The sequence below is a fragment of the Lygodium microphyllum genome, chromosome 25 (genome assembly GCF_053477565.2).
Source record: "Lygodium microphyllum isolate KBCC chromosome 25, Lygodium_microphyllum_v1.1.10, whole genome shotgun sequence".
In the NCBI taxonomy this organism is placed as follows: Eukaryota; Viridiplantae; Streptophyta; class Polypodiopsida; order Schizaeales; family Lygodiaceae; genus Lygodium; species Lygodium microphyllum.
In genome coordinates this window covers 3,526,507-3,544,453 of record NC_141159.1, presented here as the reverse complement: position 1 = coordinate 3,544,453, position 17,947 = coordinate 3,526,507, and the positions used below count along the sequence as shown (strand labels likewise).

General features: G+C 40.4%; 1 protein-coding gene across 1 annotated transcript in view; it reads left to right on the top strand.

Annotated features, from left to right (window-relative positions):
- The window catches only part of LOC148013847 (uncharacterized protein At4g37920-like), an 87,620-nt gene that overhangs the window by 40,385 nt on the left and 29,288 nt on the right, over nt 1-17,947 (top strand). The gene's annotated exons all lie outside the window — the stretch shown is intronic.

The window sequence follows — 17,947 nt, the reverse complement described above, 5'->3', positions numbered from 1 at the left end:
CCCTCTAGGATGGGCCTTGCAAAAGAGATTTTATTTGAAGACTGACATGGGTAGAGATTTGAATGCACCTTCTCCTTAATTCAAAAGATTACACGCTCATGAGTCACTGCAATTAAGGCAGAGAAGGGACACCATAAGTAATGAAAATTGGTTTTTGACTGACGTTTTGTCAGATATAGCGACTATATTTTGCAGGCCTTAGAATCATGACACTGAAATGTACGTACTGGCTGAAACAAGAAAGCATAAGAGACTGTTTGACCTTGCAAAAGCTAAATGAGTTCTGATTTGGAGGCATTTTCTTTCCTATGAAGAACGATTTCGTTGGAAGGCACCCCAGTGAAAAATATATTTAATGTAAAAAGCAAAGTACAAAATCTCACAACATAACGTTAAACTAGAAAAAAGGGAAGGAGGGGAAAGGGGGGAAGGGGAAGCATCATTCTTGGCTATTTGCTCAAAGGAGTTAAGTACAAGGCTAATGCATTAACTGCTTTGGCAGGCTGTACCGGCAAATCATGTGGGGAGCCCCTAAATGAAAGAAGGTGCCATGCTTCTAGTTGTGTAAGAAGGCCTCTTGCCTCCTCTCATGCATTGGAATCCCCCGCAATATCTCTCCTATCAAAAGTAGAACGATCTTTGTCCGAACGCAGGTGAGTGTCTCGAAGGTATAGGCATGCTGCTGGTCTGTAGCCTTAGACATCCATTTGTGTGGGTGTACAAGCAATGATACCAGGCATCCATAACAGTGGCCTGGGCCCTGCAATCCAGTGTCTGAGAAAATTTGGGAGGTGGATGATCCTCTGCTGATGTTCTGATAGGCTATGCTGTTCTGGTGTCCACAAGTGGACCCTCTACCTGTGACCCATGCTGCTGCTCCCCAAGTCAACTATCAACCAACATGAATGGAATACCAGTCTGAGGGCTCTTCTCTCAGCCTGTCACTTGTGACTTATTGCCAAACTCCTATATGTGAAATGACAGACCGGAAGAGAGGAGTCTTCCGGGGCTTAAAACTCTCCTCTGGTCTGTTCTAATACTCTGTCATGGAAGGCAGAGAATGATTTGGAGGCAACTTTAAAAAGCCCCAAGCACAATCTCACTTGAAGTTGACAGAAAGAGCTTTCATTCTCTTGGCCTTTGATTTCAAAAATCGTTTTCTTGTTCCCGTCCTTGGGAAGTCTTATGTGCTCCTAATACTCCACCATTATTGCTGAAATAATCCAGTTGTGCAATAATTGAGTGTCGCTTCTTTTTCCTATTCCCTTTTCTACTCGGCAATCATAGCTGTTCCATTATTAATTGGCCATAAACAGTTTGCCCTCTTCTATGAAGAATTGCAAGATTTTCACCTAAATTTGATAAGGTTACTTTGAGGCAGGTTGATATGAATATTTCAGAAGCGAGAGTATTATCTTTATTAAGTCAAAGAGTTGACTTCTTAATATGTTTGTAGCAGATTTTTTAATGAAGGAGGGCATCAAAGTTTGAGGTCTTTCTCACTCAGAAGAAGTTGCTCAAGGAACAGATGAGATCGGGAAAATGTCTTGTTCGTGTTTCATTTCGGATTTATTATTCACCAGGGGAAAACATATGGTGGCTAATGCTTCACTTTGTTGATCATAGTTGAGTGCTGTCACATCGATGATTGGATATTATTCTGATCTTGTTATGAAGGATCTGTATGCTATGGATGAGTTGTTTTAGCAGGTTGGGAAAACTTGGGAGTTAGATATCCTAGAGTCAATATTCCATTTAAGTAGGGATTTGTAATGGAGCAACAACTATCCTGTGTTGTTAAGGATGTCAAAAGAAAGCTATAGATGAATGTCATAAAATTTCTTGTGCAGGTTATAGAGCAATTATTGCTGGCACTAGTAAGGTTTGAGTGTTTTAAGGGAAGACATTTTCAAGCTTAACAGTGTTTCAAAGGCAACAATTGGATGAAAATTCTTTTCCTACCAATTCATTCCAGGAGCACTATTTGACAACTTGAGATCAATTTAGTTTTTTGTGTTTATATCATTCACACACAGATGAACATAGTGAAATTGGCCTATACTTCATTTGGATACAAGGATATTCTTCATAATTTTATTGGCAAGGTTGATTGCCATCTATAGTGAGGGCCGCTGATGGTGATCTAGAGTTGAGTTCTGCCTTTGGACAGGTTAGAACTGCCAATGAAAGGTCCCGAATGAAACAATGGTTTAAAACCCATTATGTCAAGATTTTTGATAGGCATTGCAGACCTTCTCAGATTCTCTAGAGAATTAACGAGATAGTTATGTCAAAATACAACCTATGGACATTCTCAGATTATTGAAGGAATTAATAGGGTTGCATACAAGATCATTTTTTGAGAGCATTGGAAGGTTCACAGTATTGATACGTCTGTACAAAAACAGTAGTGTGTGAATCTTTTATGAACTGGTTTTGAAGATCTACCAGAAGTAAGTATTAAGTTATGAGAAGTATTCAGACTACTCATAAAGAGCAACAAATTGGAAAAGTGCAGATCTACTGAGGGCTGACTACAGTCTACTATTTGGTGATTCCAAGTGGATGAATGCTTAAAGGATTATCCAAAGCAGCTTTTCAGTTGTAAATCAGTGATAGAGAACAACTGCATTCTATAAGAGGGAATGCATTGACTCTTCAATGCTTGTCGTAAGTTTCCAGAGAAGCTTTTGAGGTGTAAAACAGTGACTGAGAACAACTGCAATTTGTGTAGGAGGAAATGGACTTCAATGTGGGAATTGCTTCTTGTGATTGATGGTGAATGGATTTCTTGTGAGAACCTAGAGGCGATCTTGTTTCATTTTGGATGAGTTATGGATGAACTACAAGGAAAACCTAGGAAGTGGCTCTGGATGGTTTGCTTGGTAGCTGTTTGTTTGACAAACTATGCATAGTGTGATTGATCCTGAATGACCCGGAGTTCTTGGTATCTATGCTCAAGTTGGACTAGCATAAGGTACTCAAGCTATATGTATGTAGACACTGTGTGATTATGGTTGATCTGAATGGTGTCCTGTCCACTGTAAAGTTCCAATGGGTAAAGAAGGTGAAGAGGACACAATGGGCTCATCCAAAGGACGAGTTTGACTAGTCCTTGGAAGACTGAACATCATCATCGTCATGAAGAGACGACAAGCAACTTAGAGATTGTTTGACATTTTTCATATCTTCACTAGAGGCTAAAGTACCTTTCAGCAATTTCGCCCCATTGAACACAACATTACGGCTACGAATAATTTTCTTGGATGAGGTAACCATACTTTGTAGCCAAATTCACCCTCATCACCATAGCCCATGAAGATGCCTTTGGTCAATTTTGGGTCAAGTTTGTTCCTCAGCTCATCTCGAACATGAACAAAGGCATCACAACCAAATATGCGTAAATGGTCATATGAGGCCGATTTGCCAGACCAAACCTCCTCAGGGATGCCATTGTTTAAGGACCTATTTGTAGAGCGGTTGCAAATGTGAACTGCGGTTTTGAATCTCTCTCCCCAAAATTCATGAGGGAGATTAGTAGTGGAGAGCATGAACCGCACTCTTTCACAGCAATGTGGAAGCGAATGACCGTGTCAAAGAGTGAACAAAGAGAGAAGAGAGAGAGAAAGAGATAGTGAAACGCAGAAAATCTGTAGTGAAGAATGCTGTATAAGGATGCAGAATTATACATGGGTGCAGAGAGAATATTTGCGTATGTCTCTGTCTTGAGGACCTCAATCTCCATCAGCCTTGAGTGCTGTCTCCGTCACCAACAAGCTGAAATCTGTCAGATACAAGTGTTCAAGACTGCTGGAAACTTAGTCTTATAAAGCTTGAAAAGAATGCCTCCAAAATACCCCAAAATAACTAGGTCGGTTGCATTTAATGCAGTCGACTATAGTCGGATAGTCTGACTGCAACTATGTGGCAAAACTACCACGTGGCAGGAGATGACTCTCAACACGTAGTTCGTGGTCTTCTTCCACCATCTCCTTCCCTAGTGTCATCTTTCCACATCAAGTATTAGCTTTCCACATCTAGATGTTAGTCTTCAACATTTGGCGTCATCTTGCAATTGTGTTTGCTGCATCTTGAGGCTCTCCACTAGTTGGCATTAGCTCCCATCAGCTTGGCGCCTTGTTGGCATCTGCGTTTAGGATCTGGAGGTCTTCTCTCACCCATAGCATCAGTTGCTAGCCCTTGGCGTCATCATGCTCTCCATGGCGACTGCCTTTTAGCACTTGGCCTCAGGTCTACAGCCCTTGCTACTTGTGTTTTGCAGTCAAGAGGCTCATCCACCTTGTATTTGCAGCTCCCAAGCTTTAGATGTCATTTTCCATCTGGCATTTTGCTACTTGGCCCACTTCTCGGCATTTGAGGATTGTGGTTCACTCCCTTGATAGTTGGTGATCATCTTCTCTAACTTCGTCGGCATTAGAGGAGTGCGGTTTGCTTCCTCGAAAATAGCCTTAGGACCAGTTCCATATTGAATTGGGCACTGAGGAATAGAATGCCAGTGGTTTGGGACTGTGTGCTTAGCCGCTGGAGATGGTGTAGGGCAATGAGCTCGACCAAGACAGAAGATGCATATGTAAGAATGCTCACGGAATAAAAGTCACTGTAATTGAGCCACATTACACTTTTTGATGTGGTTGCAATGATAAAAGTTGCTCAGAAAAACTTGAGGAATGTGGGGGTCACCATCCCTAAAATTTAGGGAGTTACTATTTTTTGACCCCAGAATCTGTTCGTGTCATTATCTTTGTTTTTGTCGAGGATTAATTCTCTGGTCTGTGCCGAGGTCAAATTTTGCACCGATCATGGAGAAATTAAGACCGAAACGTTTAAACGGTTGTTACATGTATGCCACAATTTCCCAAAAGAGAGAGAGAGAGAGAGAGAGCATTAAAAAAACGTAATAGGTATAAGGGGCAGATCAGAGAATGAAGTTTTGAGGAGCTGAGGGAAGATTGCTGCAGTTTCATCAGCCATGGAGAGTACTTCTTTGTCTCTGACTCATGTACGGAGGTAGAGCTTGCCCCCTCTGATAAACTCTCTCTCTATTCTTAGAGGAAATGCTTTGCATGATGGGTTGATTCCATCGAAGGAATAGGGTTTTTTTCCAGCTTTGATATTAGTGCTGTTTGTGGGACTGTTTTAATGCTGGACATGCTGGACAATAAGAACAGGGAATTCAGAGATTTGCAGACTGCAATTCTGCACATGAATCATTGAGTTTTGGTTACAGAAAATACTTTCCAAAAAGGGATGTTGTTCTGGACATGCTGGACAGTAAGAACAGTGAATTCAGAGATCTGCAGACTGCAATTCTGCACATGAATCATTGAGTATTGGTCGCACAAAATGCTGGACATGCTGGACAGTAAGAACAGTGAATTCAGAGATCTGCAGACTGCAATTCTGCACATGAATCATTGAGTTTTGGTCACAGAAAATGCTTGCCTAAAAGGGATGTTGTTCTGGTCATGCTGTATTGTCCTTATGTAGTTGGGATTTACTAAAAAAAGATGAAAACCAAGTGTTCACAGGTTATGTATTTTGGAACATTTCATTTTTGTAACTTTCCATCTTTTAATTGATAAAGAAATACGGAGAGGGGCGCGGGTCTTTGGGGCCAATCTGGTGTTGAGCGAGGGAGTGAGGTTTCTGTTTGGTGTGTGTGAAAAGACCAGGTGTTTATTGAAGGAACTACCGCTTTATGTAAGTCATAAACCGGTTACATGGTTCCATCCTTGGGATTTGAATTCTTTTTTGTAAGAATTTAAGCTCAGACAGTTTTGGGTGAAAAGGCCATACACATAGGTTTTATAGAGATTACAGAACTAGAGAGATGGCAGATATGGATAAAGGCAAAGGAAAACTCCCTCATGAAGAAGAGAGTTCTTCTTTTGCTCAGACACCGAAGAGAGAGTATTGGTGCACAGGTGTTAGCACCTTCTAGAACCGACATTGAACCAAAGTATGAGGAGCAAGAACAGGAGGACTTGTTTATGGCATAACTCCTTAGTATGGTTGGCTCTTTCCAACATCTTGTAAAGAATCTTGAGATGCAAAAATTTTTGAAGTCACATAATGAGGATTCTCAAGTTGAGTCATCACACCATACCATGGAGTGCTCAAAAAGGCAAACCTCTAATGTGCGTGAGCATGTGGAAAAGACACCAAACATGGAGACAGGTCCAGTGCAACAAGAAGCACAAGCACAAGATCAGGGAGTGAATGGTCAAGGCAGTTATGCACAAGTGGCACAACAGACTATTCCTTCTCAGTTTGCTACTTATCCTGGTTACTTTGGTGGTGGGTTAGTTTTTCAAGCAATGGCTGGATTACCCATTGGTTATCAAGGATACTTGCCTAGAGGGCCACCAGGAATGATGCCTATTGAGGCAGTGAACCCACTTTATGCTGATATTGGTCTACAGCTTGGTTATCAGACTTTGCAGAGTCCTTATTTGATGCCTGGAGTACAAAATGCAGTGGCTGGTTTTTTTCAGCTCTAGTGGGCATATGGCAGCTAATACAGGTGAAATTAATGCTGATAATGCATCTAAGGGACTCCCCTTTTTACAGCCACTTGTCTATGACAACGTGACACCAAAAAGTTCAAAGCCTAAAGACTATAAAGAGGGTGGTCAGGCATTAAAGTTTGAAACCTTCAGTGGTATGCAAGATAAGCTGAAGGCTTTGATATTTATACAGTAGTTTGATGCAGCTTACATTGGAGGGAATTTTAGTGAAACTTCTAAGGTGCGGAAGGTTGCAACTTTTTTGAAAGGTAATGCTTTGCAGTGGTGAAACATATTGTTGATGCTATATGCACCTGCCACTTGGGTCCATTCTAAACAATTGTTTGTAGCCAACATGTTTGAAGTAGATGTCATGACTGCATGGCATAAATTGGATGCAGCAAATTGTGCGGATTTAGAAGAGTACAAAAAGAAATTTTGGGAAGCACTTTTGCTTGTGAGTTCTTGCAGGACAGTGCCCTTGTCAAAACAAATTGAAAAGTACTGTTCCGGTTTGCCCGAAGCTATCAGGGATTATTGTACCAAGGCCAAGGTTACAAATATGGTACAGTTAATTGAAAATGCTGGTGTGGCAAATGCATTGTTGAAAGGAAAAGCTGATAGCTTTAAAGGCACTGAAAAGAAGGATTCTCAGTTTAAGCAGGATCTTGGCAAGAAGAATAAGCAATTTCGAAAAAGGACCAGCTTTACAAAGAAGTCATTTTGGAAGAAAAGATTTCAGCAGCAACCTCAGACTTCTTTTAAACAGGGTAAAGGACAGAAGAGGCTATTTTTTGGCAAATCATTTGAAGAACGAAAGGCTTTAATGATGACTGGGAAATGCTTTATATGTGAACAAAAAGCCATATTGCCTCTAAGTGCCCACATCAATCTTCTAAAGATGCAGAGGATAAAGATGTGCCAAGTAAAAAGAAGCCCAGCATTTGCTTAGTGCTTGATATGGTGGGAGATCAATCAGCTGATGATGCTACAGAACTGTGCAGAGCTTGGGGAAAGATCAAAGATTCCACAGTGCTTATTTTCTTTGATCGTGAAGCTCGTGCAAACTTTATCTCAACGGCATTGGCAGCTAAGCTGGGTATACGTCCCGAGGAAATGGGACCAGTTGGATAGGCTGATTTGGCATGCCCATGATATACTGAACCTGTCACCCCCATTCTTGGCAAACTCCATATACACATTCAAAGCTATGTGAACACAGAGGAGTTCCATATTATGCCTTTAGAGGGCTGTGATGTTCTGTTGGATATTCCATGGTGCCACAGGAAGCATGCTATCTTGGATACTTACAATACAACGATTACTCTTGTACATAGGGGGAAGACTCATGTGTTAGATGTGAAGCTTAAACAAGGGTCTGTCCTAGTTGTTTCTGCTTCTGTAATTACTTTTGTAATGAAAAATCATATTTCTGCGTACTTGGTTTTGCAAAGCAAGTTAATGAAGTTGACACTAATGTGTTTGTACTAGATGAAAATAGAAGGGCTTTCTTGGATAAATTCAGTGACTGTTTCTCAGATTCGTTACCAGGAGAGTTGCCCCCTGAGAGGCTTGAAGATCATACCATAGATCTTATTCTAGGGACTAGTCCGCCCAATAGGCCATCGTACAGGGTTAATGCAGTGCAACAGAAAGAGATTATGACACATGTTAATGAGCTTTTAGAAAAGGGACTAATTCAGCCCAGTAGTTCTCCGTTTTGTTCACCTGTGTTGTTAGTTCAAAAAAAGGACGGCTCTTGGTAAATGTGTATTGACTGCAGAGCCTTGAGTAAGAACACGATCAAGAATAGGTTACCGATTCCGAGGATAGATGACATTCTTGATCGATTACGGGGAGCAAGAATGTATAGTAGGATAGATTTGAAAAGTGGGTACCATCAGATCAGAATCAAGCCAGAGGATATCCATAAGACTGCTTCTAGAACGACATTTGGTCTCTTTGAATTTTTAGTCATGCCGTTTGGATTGACCAATGCTCCTGCTACGTTTAACAGGATGATGGATATAATTTTCTGCCCTTATCGAAGTTTCGTTGGCATATTCTTTGATGATATGATTATCTTTTCAAAGAATGAAGAGGGGCATAGAAAACACTTAGTTACAGTCTTTAATGAGCTTAAGCGTAATAGATTGCTCATTAATGGTAAGAAGAGTGAATTCTTTTTGGAAGAGATTCACTTCCTTGGGCACATAGTTTCTAAAGATGGTGTGAAGATGGATCCTGCAAAGATAGAAGCAATTGTCTCTTGGCTAGACTTGAAAACTATTCATGATGTCCATAGTTTCCTTGGCTTATGCTCTTACTATAGAAGATTTGTACGACACTTCGCAGAGATTGCTTCTCCTTTACATGTGCTTGAAAAGAAGGATGTCAAATGACAATGGATTGACAAAGAGAAATCAACATTTACATGTTTGAAGGGGAAATTGTGAGATCCGTCTAAGCCGTTCGTAGTGCAGTGTGATGCATGTGGAAATAGCATTGGTGCTGTATTAATGCAGAATGGCCGAGTTGTGGCATATAAGAGTAGAGTATGCTCTGTCGTTGAAAGGACTTACCAAATTTATGAGAAAGAGTTATTGGCTGTGATCTATGCACTTTCTAGTTGGAAGCACTATTTGCTTGGTGCTGATTTTGTAGTGCAAATGGATCATCAAACACTTAGATACTTTCTCACACAGGCTAAATTGTCAGAGAAACACATGCATTGGGCAAATTTCCTATCTATGTTTCATTTTCAGATAGTGCATGTGGAAGGCAAGAAGAATGTAGTTGTAGATGGTTTATCTCGCAAACCACAAGTGTTAGCTGTTTCAATTTCTTATCACCATGAATTGGATGATATGAAAGAGTAGTATGCTGATGATGAAGATTTCTCTGAAATCAATGAATAGTTGATCAATGGGCAACATCATGATCATTATGTGTTCAAAGAAGGCTTTATCATGATGCATGGAAGACTATGCATTACCAAATAGCTAAGGTCAAAAGTTTTATTAGAAAGTCATGCTTCACCGTAATATTGATGCATATGCCAGATCTTGCCTTGTATGGCAAAAGGTCGAATTTGATAGACAGAAGGCACCAGGGTTATTGCAACCACTGCCTATTCCAGAAAGGCCATGGGAAAGTATTGCCATGGATTTCATTTTTGATCTTCCAAGAACTTCTTCAGGGAATGATGGAATCTGGACTATCATTTGCAAATTTAGCAAATAGGCACATTTCATTCCTGTAAAGAAAAAGGTTAAGTCAGAACACATAGTAAAGATATTTATGCATAATATCATGGAATGCCACGGTCGATTGTGAGTGATAGAGACCCAAGAATGACTAGCTTGTTTTGGAAAGCATTGTTTGAAAACATGGGCACTACGCTGAAATTTTCATATTCTTTCCATCCACAAACTGATGGATAGTCTGAAGAAGCAAATTCAACTATTTTAGATCTACTGAAGTGTTATGTTTTAGATCATAAGACATCTTGGGAACACTACTTGCCATTGGTTGAGTATGCATACAATAATACAATGCACTCCTCTACTGGCAAAGCATCTTTTGAGATTGTGGAAGGTGGAAAGAAATCGCCTTCCATTTTGTAGACAAAAGATAACATTTTTGAAGCAAATCGTTATGTAAAAGATTGGGAAGAAGCATATAAAAAGGTCAAGTATGCCTTAGAAAAGTCACAAGCTAAACAGAAAAGAGTTGCTAATAGTCATCGTCGGGAACTCTTGTTCAAAAAGGATGATTGGGTCTTATTGCGTTTTGAAAAGGCACATTTGAGAAAACAGAAGCGCAAGGAACGCTTGTTTCCAAAGTTGAGTATGCGTTACTATGGCCCTTTTCAAGTCTCAGAGAAGATCAATGATGTGGCATATAGGCTGAAATTGCCAGAAAATTGGAAAATTCATAACGTATTCCATGTGAGCCTATTGAGGCCTTTTATTGGTAAAGTGTCAAAAGATATGGTTCAAGAGGAACAGCCTCAAGTAGAGGAATTAGATGAGATTCTAGTTCCTGAGCAGATCCTGGGACATAAGGATAGGAAAGTGAGAGGTAGAGTTATAAGAAGATTTTTGGTGAAGTTCAAGAACTATTCACCAATGGATGCCAAATGGATGGAAGAGGCTGAATTGACAGATTCGCCTCAGTTGTTGCAACTTTACTGAGAAGCTTTCTTGCTGGAACCTACAGTGACTTAGAATGCTTTTTGAAGCAATGTACATTCTCTATTGTATAGTTGAATACTGCATCTCATTGAATAATGCACAATGTATGGTTTACACTTAGCATTAACATGCGTATCATTGAATGAAATCTCAGTGCTTTGAAGTTGTATTTGTTACACTTCAGTTGAATGATTATACATGTTGTGACACTAATAGTTCGGGGATACGTGCTATCGCCCTGTGTTGCATATGGAAACATGTATGTTAGAAAGGCTCCTAGTAATCATAGTTGGATACAGTATGTGATCCTCCATCTATGTGAGACTTGAACTTGCAATGACACAAATGGTAGTGGAAAAACTCCTACCATCGAGCAAGTGATACATGCGATGGCACTAATAACATGGAGAATCTTGTTATCGTCCTGTGTCATCCGTTAGCATGTGTGACATGCAATCAAGGTCGCTTGCTTCTTTCAAGAGGGGGTATGTCACCAGGTGGTGATACTTTTTGCAGTTGCTTTTCTTATTTACTTATATAAATATTTTATTTTTCTTTTCTTTAGTTCTTGTTGCTTTTTACCCCCAGAGTTTTCTTAGATTAAGCCAGGATCTTTGTATGGCCAGAAGAGGTAGCCATTGGGACAAATTGGACAAATGGTTTGTCTGAGCCTTAGGACCAGTTCCATATTGAATGGGCACTGAGGAATAGAATGCCAATGGTTTGGGACTGTGTGCTTAGCCACTGGAGATGGTGCAGGACAATGAACCTGACCAAGACAGAAGATGGACATGTAAGACTGCTCACGGAATAGAAGTCATTGTAATTGAGCCACATTACACTTTTTGATGTGGTTGCAATGATAAAAGCTGCTCAGAACAACTTAAAAGTTGCTCAGAACAACTCGAGGAATGTAGGGGTCACCATCCCTAAAATTTAGGGAGTTACTATTTTTGGATCCCAGAGTCTATTCGCGTCATTATCTTTGTTTTTGCACGAGGATTAATTCTCTGGTCTGTGCGGGGGTTAAATTTTGCACCGATCATGGAGAATTTTAGATTGGAAGGTTTAAACGGGAAAATTGTTACATGTATGCCATGTGGCACAAATTCCCAAAAGAGAGAGAGAGAGAGAGAGAGAGAGAGAGAGAGAGAGAGAGCATTAAAAAAAACGTAATAGGCATAAGGGACAAATCGGAGAATGAAGTTTTGAGGAGCTGAGGGCAGATTGTTGCAGTTTCATCAGCCATGGAGAGTACTTCTTTGTCTCTGACTCATGTATGGAGGTAGAGCTTGCTTCCTCTGATCAACTCTCTCTCTATTCTAAGAGAAAATGCTTTGCATGATGGGTTGATTCCATTGAAGGAACAAGGTTTTTTTCAGCTTTGATTTTAGTGTTGTTTGTGGGACTATTTTAATGTTGGACAGTAAGAACAGGGAATTCAAAGATCTGCAGACTGCAATTTTGCACATGAATCATTGAGTTTTGGTTACAGAAAATACTTTCCAAAAGGGATGTTGTTTTGGACATGCTGGACAATAAGAACATTGAATTCAGAGATCTGCAGATTGCAATTCTACACACGAATCATTGAGTATTGGTCACACAAAACGTTGGACATGCTAGTCAGTAAGAACAGTGAATTCGGAGATCTGCAGACTGCAATTCTGCACATGAATCATTGAGGTTTGGTCACAAAAAATGCTTTCCTAAAAGGGATGTTGTTCTGGTCATGATGTACTGTCCTTATGCAGCTGGGATCTACTCAAAAAAGATGAAAACCAATTGTTTAGTTATGTATTTTGGAACATTTCATTTTTGTAACTTTCCATCTTTTAATTGATAAAGAAATACGGAGAGGGGCGCCGGTCTTCGGGCCAATTTGGTGTTGAGCGAGGGAGTGAGGTTTCTGTTTGGTGTGTGTGAAAAGACCAGGTGTTTATTGAAGGAACTACCGCTTTATGTGAGTAATAGACCGGTTTCATCCCATGTGTGAATTGACATCGGGAATGCTGATATTGCACAATTTCCTCAACATTTGTGCAATAAATTTGGGCTTTTTGGTCTAGAGGCTTCGGCATGCATCAGGAGGTGAATTACAGCTGTTGATTACTGTCAACACGTGTCCCGAGGCAACATTTCGTCAAAATTTCAGACTATGTGGTGAAAAATTCTTGAATTTCTTAAAAAATTTGAGAAGAAACTTGGGCTTCTTGCCCGACATGCATTCCAAGGCAGGCAACAAGTGTTACAATAGCATTATCTTCCTGCATCAGTTAAATTCGGTAGTGAATTTTGGGCATTTTGAGTAGAAATTGGAAAGATTCAGCATTAAATTGCTGTAAGTTGGTCTTTTTGGGCATGCATTTCTAGGTGAGTGCGGTATGGCAATGTATTGCTGTAAATTGCAGGCCGAGTACTGATTTGTGCAACCTTGGGCATATTTGTCAAGAATTATGATAGCTTGATAGTTTGGTACTCGTAATCCAATCCCTCCTGGGGTTTTTGGTACTAAGCAGAGTACATTCTATACTTTAGTGTGAAGTATTTGGTTGCTGATTTTTGTGCATCATTGGCAGCATGGCATGTCAAGGGCATAATGAAAAGAGCAGAATCCTTGGTGTCCTCACTTAGGAGGACAAGCTCGATGGCACCTATTACTCTCTATGGAGTTTTATGGTGCATAATCTTCTTGTGACGAAGGATTTGTGGGATTGTCATTGGTGATTTGCAGTGACCAAGAGGTCTTGCATCTCAGACGTAGTGCGTAATGCTAGAGGACAAGCTATTGGTGGTGGTGGTGTTGCATCCCCTCCTCCTCCTACAGAGGATCAACAGAGGTGGAACTTAAAGGATGCACATTCACTATCTTTGATTGCTTTGTTAGTAAGAAGAGCTATCATTTTGCATATTCGGTCTTGCAAGACCTCAAAAGCAGCTTGCAATGTGCTAAAACGTATGTTTGTAGCACGCAATGAAGCTAGGATACGTTGTCAACAGAGAGAGTTGACTAATGTTAATATGGATGAGGGTGACAGTATGACTGGTCACCTCACACACATACAACATTTGCATGAGTGATTGCTTAGTGTTGGTGAGATCATTTAGGATGTAGACATGGTAAATATCACGTTGAACTCACTTCCTGAGCCGTATCTTGGATTCCACACCTCATTGATGTTATCTTTTGGTTTTTTTTTGGGGGGGGGAAGGCGGCAGTAGCCCCTTACATTTGTGGAATTGGAAAGCCGCTTGCTACAAGTGGAACAAACTCGGAAGAATGTTGCATTGTGTTTGGATGATGTAGCTATGCTCTCAAAGTACAAAGGCAAGGGGAAATTCAATTAGAATGTGAAAAATCAGCAAAAGGCTGATGTGGGACAGCCATCAACAAATAAGCGAAAAATCAGTAAAAAGCTAAGGTGGGACAGCTATAAAATAAGACCGCCCAAGACATAGAAAAGTCCAAGAAAAAGGTGAAACTATCATTGTTGCAAAAATCCGGATCATTATATTGATGAATGTAGGAAGAGATTTGGCAAAGGGAAGAGAGAGACTTTGGATTGGTTATCTGGGAGATATCAGCTAGCAGGTCTTCTGATGGTGATGCTACGGCCAACTTTGTGGAGGAGGACTATGTAACGGATATGCAAGCAAGGATAGCCCTTGGTTCCATGATGTTTTTAGAAGATTGTAGAACATTCTAAATATTTGCATCATTGCTTATGTCATCACTGATGTCAGCACACAATGTGTTAGTATGCATGTCATGCCATGTGTCGACATGCATGTCATGCCATGTGGCATCCTCTTTCAATGAGATGTTCTCCTTAACCTCCCTAGGTTATAGTATAAATAGGGGTCATGGGCTACAAGCCCTTCAGTCTGCCAATACTAGTTGTGTAACTTGTGCGAGATAAGTCCTCTTTCAGTTTTTGTCTTAATCAAGCCACACTCTTGTGAGTATTTTCTTGTAATTATGTTTTCTTGTAATTGAGTTATCTCGCAATCAAGTTCTAGTTTAATTTCTCTTTCAAGTTCTTTTCTTGTAAGTTGTGAGATCAATCTACTCTCTCTCGAAGAGCACTTTCCGTGCCCATAACAATTTGGCAAGACACCCCTACCACGATGTTGCCTAGTCGTGATGTAGTCCATGATGAAAGATATTATTGCTTCTTTACAAAGCATGAAGTAGCAAATTCAAGAGCTTTAAGAAAGTAATGCAGGGCTACAAGCAAAGCAACCACAAGCTTTGGGCTTAGTTATGCAAGATCTACAATGACAACTTCAAGCAATTCAAGAGACAAGCTTATGTTGAGCTAAAAATGCATTAGCTTTACTTAAACAATCCCAAAACTTGCTTAATTAATGAAGAAACCTTGTTTATTTAAAAGAAACGCGATCCTAGAGAGTTTTTGTGTCCCATAAGCACAAACCCACTTGGGAGGGCCCAAACTTTCTATAAATACGTATGTTGCCCTCCATTCAGCTCTCAATCTCGTTTTTGCAGATTTTAGGTGTTTCAGCTTGCTTCCCACACCCTGTTCATGGAGGACATCTCAGCCGAAGCTGTCCAATGTTGTCTTCATCAATTGCCGCATGATTTTCAGCCCTCTTCTCGCAGTTTGGAGCTGATTCCAGTCAAGAGACTGCTATTTTTGTACAGACCTGTTGCCGTACTGCGTGCGTTTTTAGTCTTTCTCTCTTCTCATTGCCATCTGCATTAGATTCAACTTCTCATTGCTGCGTTTGTTGGTGTTCGACATTCAGAGGCTGTCTTGGTGCGATTTGGGATCCGTTCAGAGTACGAGACACTCTCTAGCTCATTACCCCTACCCTGATCCTTGAGATACATGAGTTTGAGGTTGAGTATTTATTCATTGCATAGTGTGTTTGCTGCATGAGCATTGTATATTCAGGAGTTATATCACTTCGGTTATTTTTTGTGTTCATTCTCTCTAAGTTACCCTAACCCTAATCGTGTTTTTATTGGTCTGTGCTTTGTCGTACGATTGTTATTTGTGTTTCTGTGTCAGAGTATTTCTTTACATGGTATCAGAGCCGAGTAGTCTCTGAGAAACCTAGGCTTGATTTCAAAGCTCTCTGCAAGAAGCAAGAACAACAGTAGGTTCAAATGACTTCGAACACATCAATACCAATTTAGTCTCTAGAACAACCTATGCCGAGAACCGAGCGAGAGTGGGCAGAATAGCTTGCTCCACAAAGTTTCGATTTGGTGGAAGACACTTTTGACAACATGGAAGAAAGGCTATACAAGCTTTCCACTGAAAAATATCATGTGATCATGGACTTTAGACGAAAGAAGATTGAGGAGCTCGATGGAAGGATTGCCCTTCAGGAGAAGCTACTCAATGAAGGTATACATGAATTTCTCTCTTCAGATGTTGCACATAAATCTGATGATATTGTAGGGCCGTCGAGACCTTCCTCAGGGATGGGCCTCCTTTTTGGAGAAAGAGATCTGGAGTATGTTTTATTCTTTCATCCTCTTTTATTCACTCCGGTGCAAGGTACTTTAGATTCATCTTTTGTTCCTTCGTCTTTTGTCTCTTCTGCTTTGCAATATATTGGTAGAAATCATGAGGAAGATAGAGTACAATCAGTTGACCATGGAAAAGGTTCTCTTGAGGACCAATTCTTGTATGTTTACACATATCGTGGGGATTATAAGAAAAAGCCAAGTACCTCTTCTTCTACCCTTTCTTTTTTTTTGTTTACTTCTCAAAATTAGAATGAATTTGGCGTTGCTATTTCTACATTGCATGGTGTATCATCGTCATTATCTTTTCATTTTCAATCATTAAATGGTAAAAATGAACAAAATGCATTTGCATATTTCACACCACAAATTAAAAACCCACCCATTCCACCACATTTTTTCGCTTCTTTCCCACTTCCCTTCACACCATTACATTCCCCTATCAAACACCTCATGTTGCACATCACACCGCACCAGGGGGTAATGGAAACACAGGCACCGCCTTTAGGACCTCATCCTTTTCTCCATCGGGTGGTGTTCCACCTATTTCTCACGTACTTTCGGGATCATTGCAGTCTAAGTATTGTTGAAAGATAAGCATAGAAACTCTCCTTACACTGGAGAGGATAAGGGTAGCTAGGTGTAAATGGACTGGAGGATAGGGGAAACCCTAAACCTAACTCCTCCAGTGGCTATATAAATAACCTAAAGTACACACTCAATGTAGAGGAGAGTGTACTAGTTGTACCTTGAACAACTGACTAAACAAGATCTTGTTCTTGTACTTGAGCTCTCTCTCTCCCTCTTGTGCACACTCTCTCATGCTTCCGACTTTGATTTGCAACATGGTATCACAGCTTCCTTTGATCCTTTCAGCTTCCTATACCCTCAGCTTCACTAACTGCACATGATTTTCCATAATCTTCACCTTTCTCCTCTTACCTCCATAGCCAAACCTCGACCCCCTAACCTTGGAGGACTTGGGGAAGCCAAAGGAGAGCATTCCAGCTCTTGACCTCAACCGAGGACTTCTTCTCCAACACAAGGCGACTTGATGTGGCACATCAAAGGGCGTCATTATGCATTGTGGAGGGCAGCATTGAAGAAAACGCAGGAAAAGGCGCAGTCTAGGCAGTGTGGCATCTCTGCATGTGGCATGGTCTATTGGTGGTGTATTCTTCTCGGCCACCATAGGGCTTTTATAGCCCCCCTAGTGGGCTATCTCCCCCTAAGAGGGTTTGGAGAAATTCCATCTCTGTTGGCTGCTATAAGCCAAATCCTAACTGTGGGTCTTTGGCAGCCATAGCCAGGAAGCTTCAAGCTTCTTTAACCTTCAAATTTTTCAATGTTTGGTCACTAACGGTGATTTTAATCATTGAGTTATCTCTTCCAGAGTCAGTTACTAATTTGGGAACTTCATTTTAGAGGTTTTTTTACTTGGAAGGTCATCATCAAGCTCATCAAGACCGACATCTATCATCTCTAGCAACACAAACTAGAGATGAGTACTTGTAAGCACTAAGGCACATCGCTCAATCATTATTGCTGGTGGTACTTACACAATCTGAGTTTTTTCATAAAAAAATTAAAACAATTGAGTGCTTTACTTCATTTCATAAGGCTATGTGTACAACTATAAACACATAGATCATCCTATCCTAAACTTGTATTGCATATCATGTGTGGTTTTTTTCAAGTATCCTGGTTAATGGAATCAGAGAGAT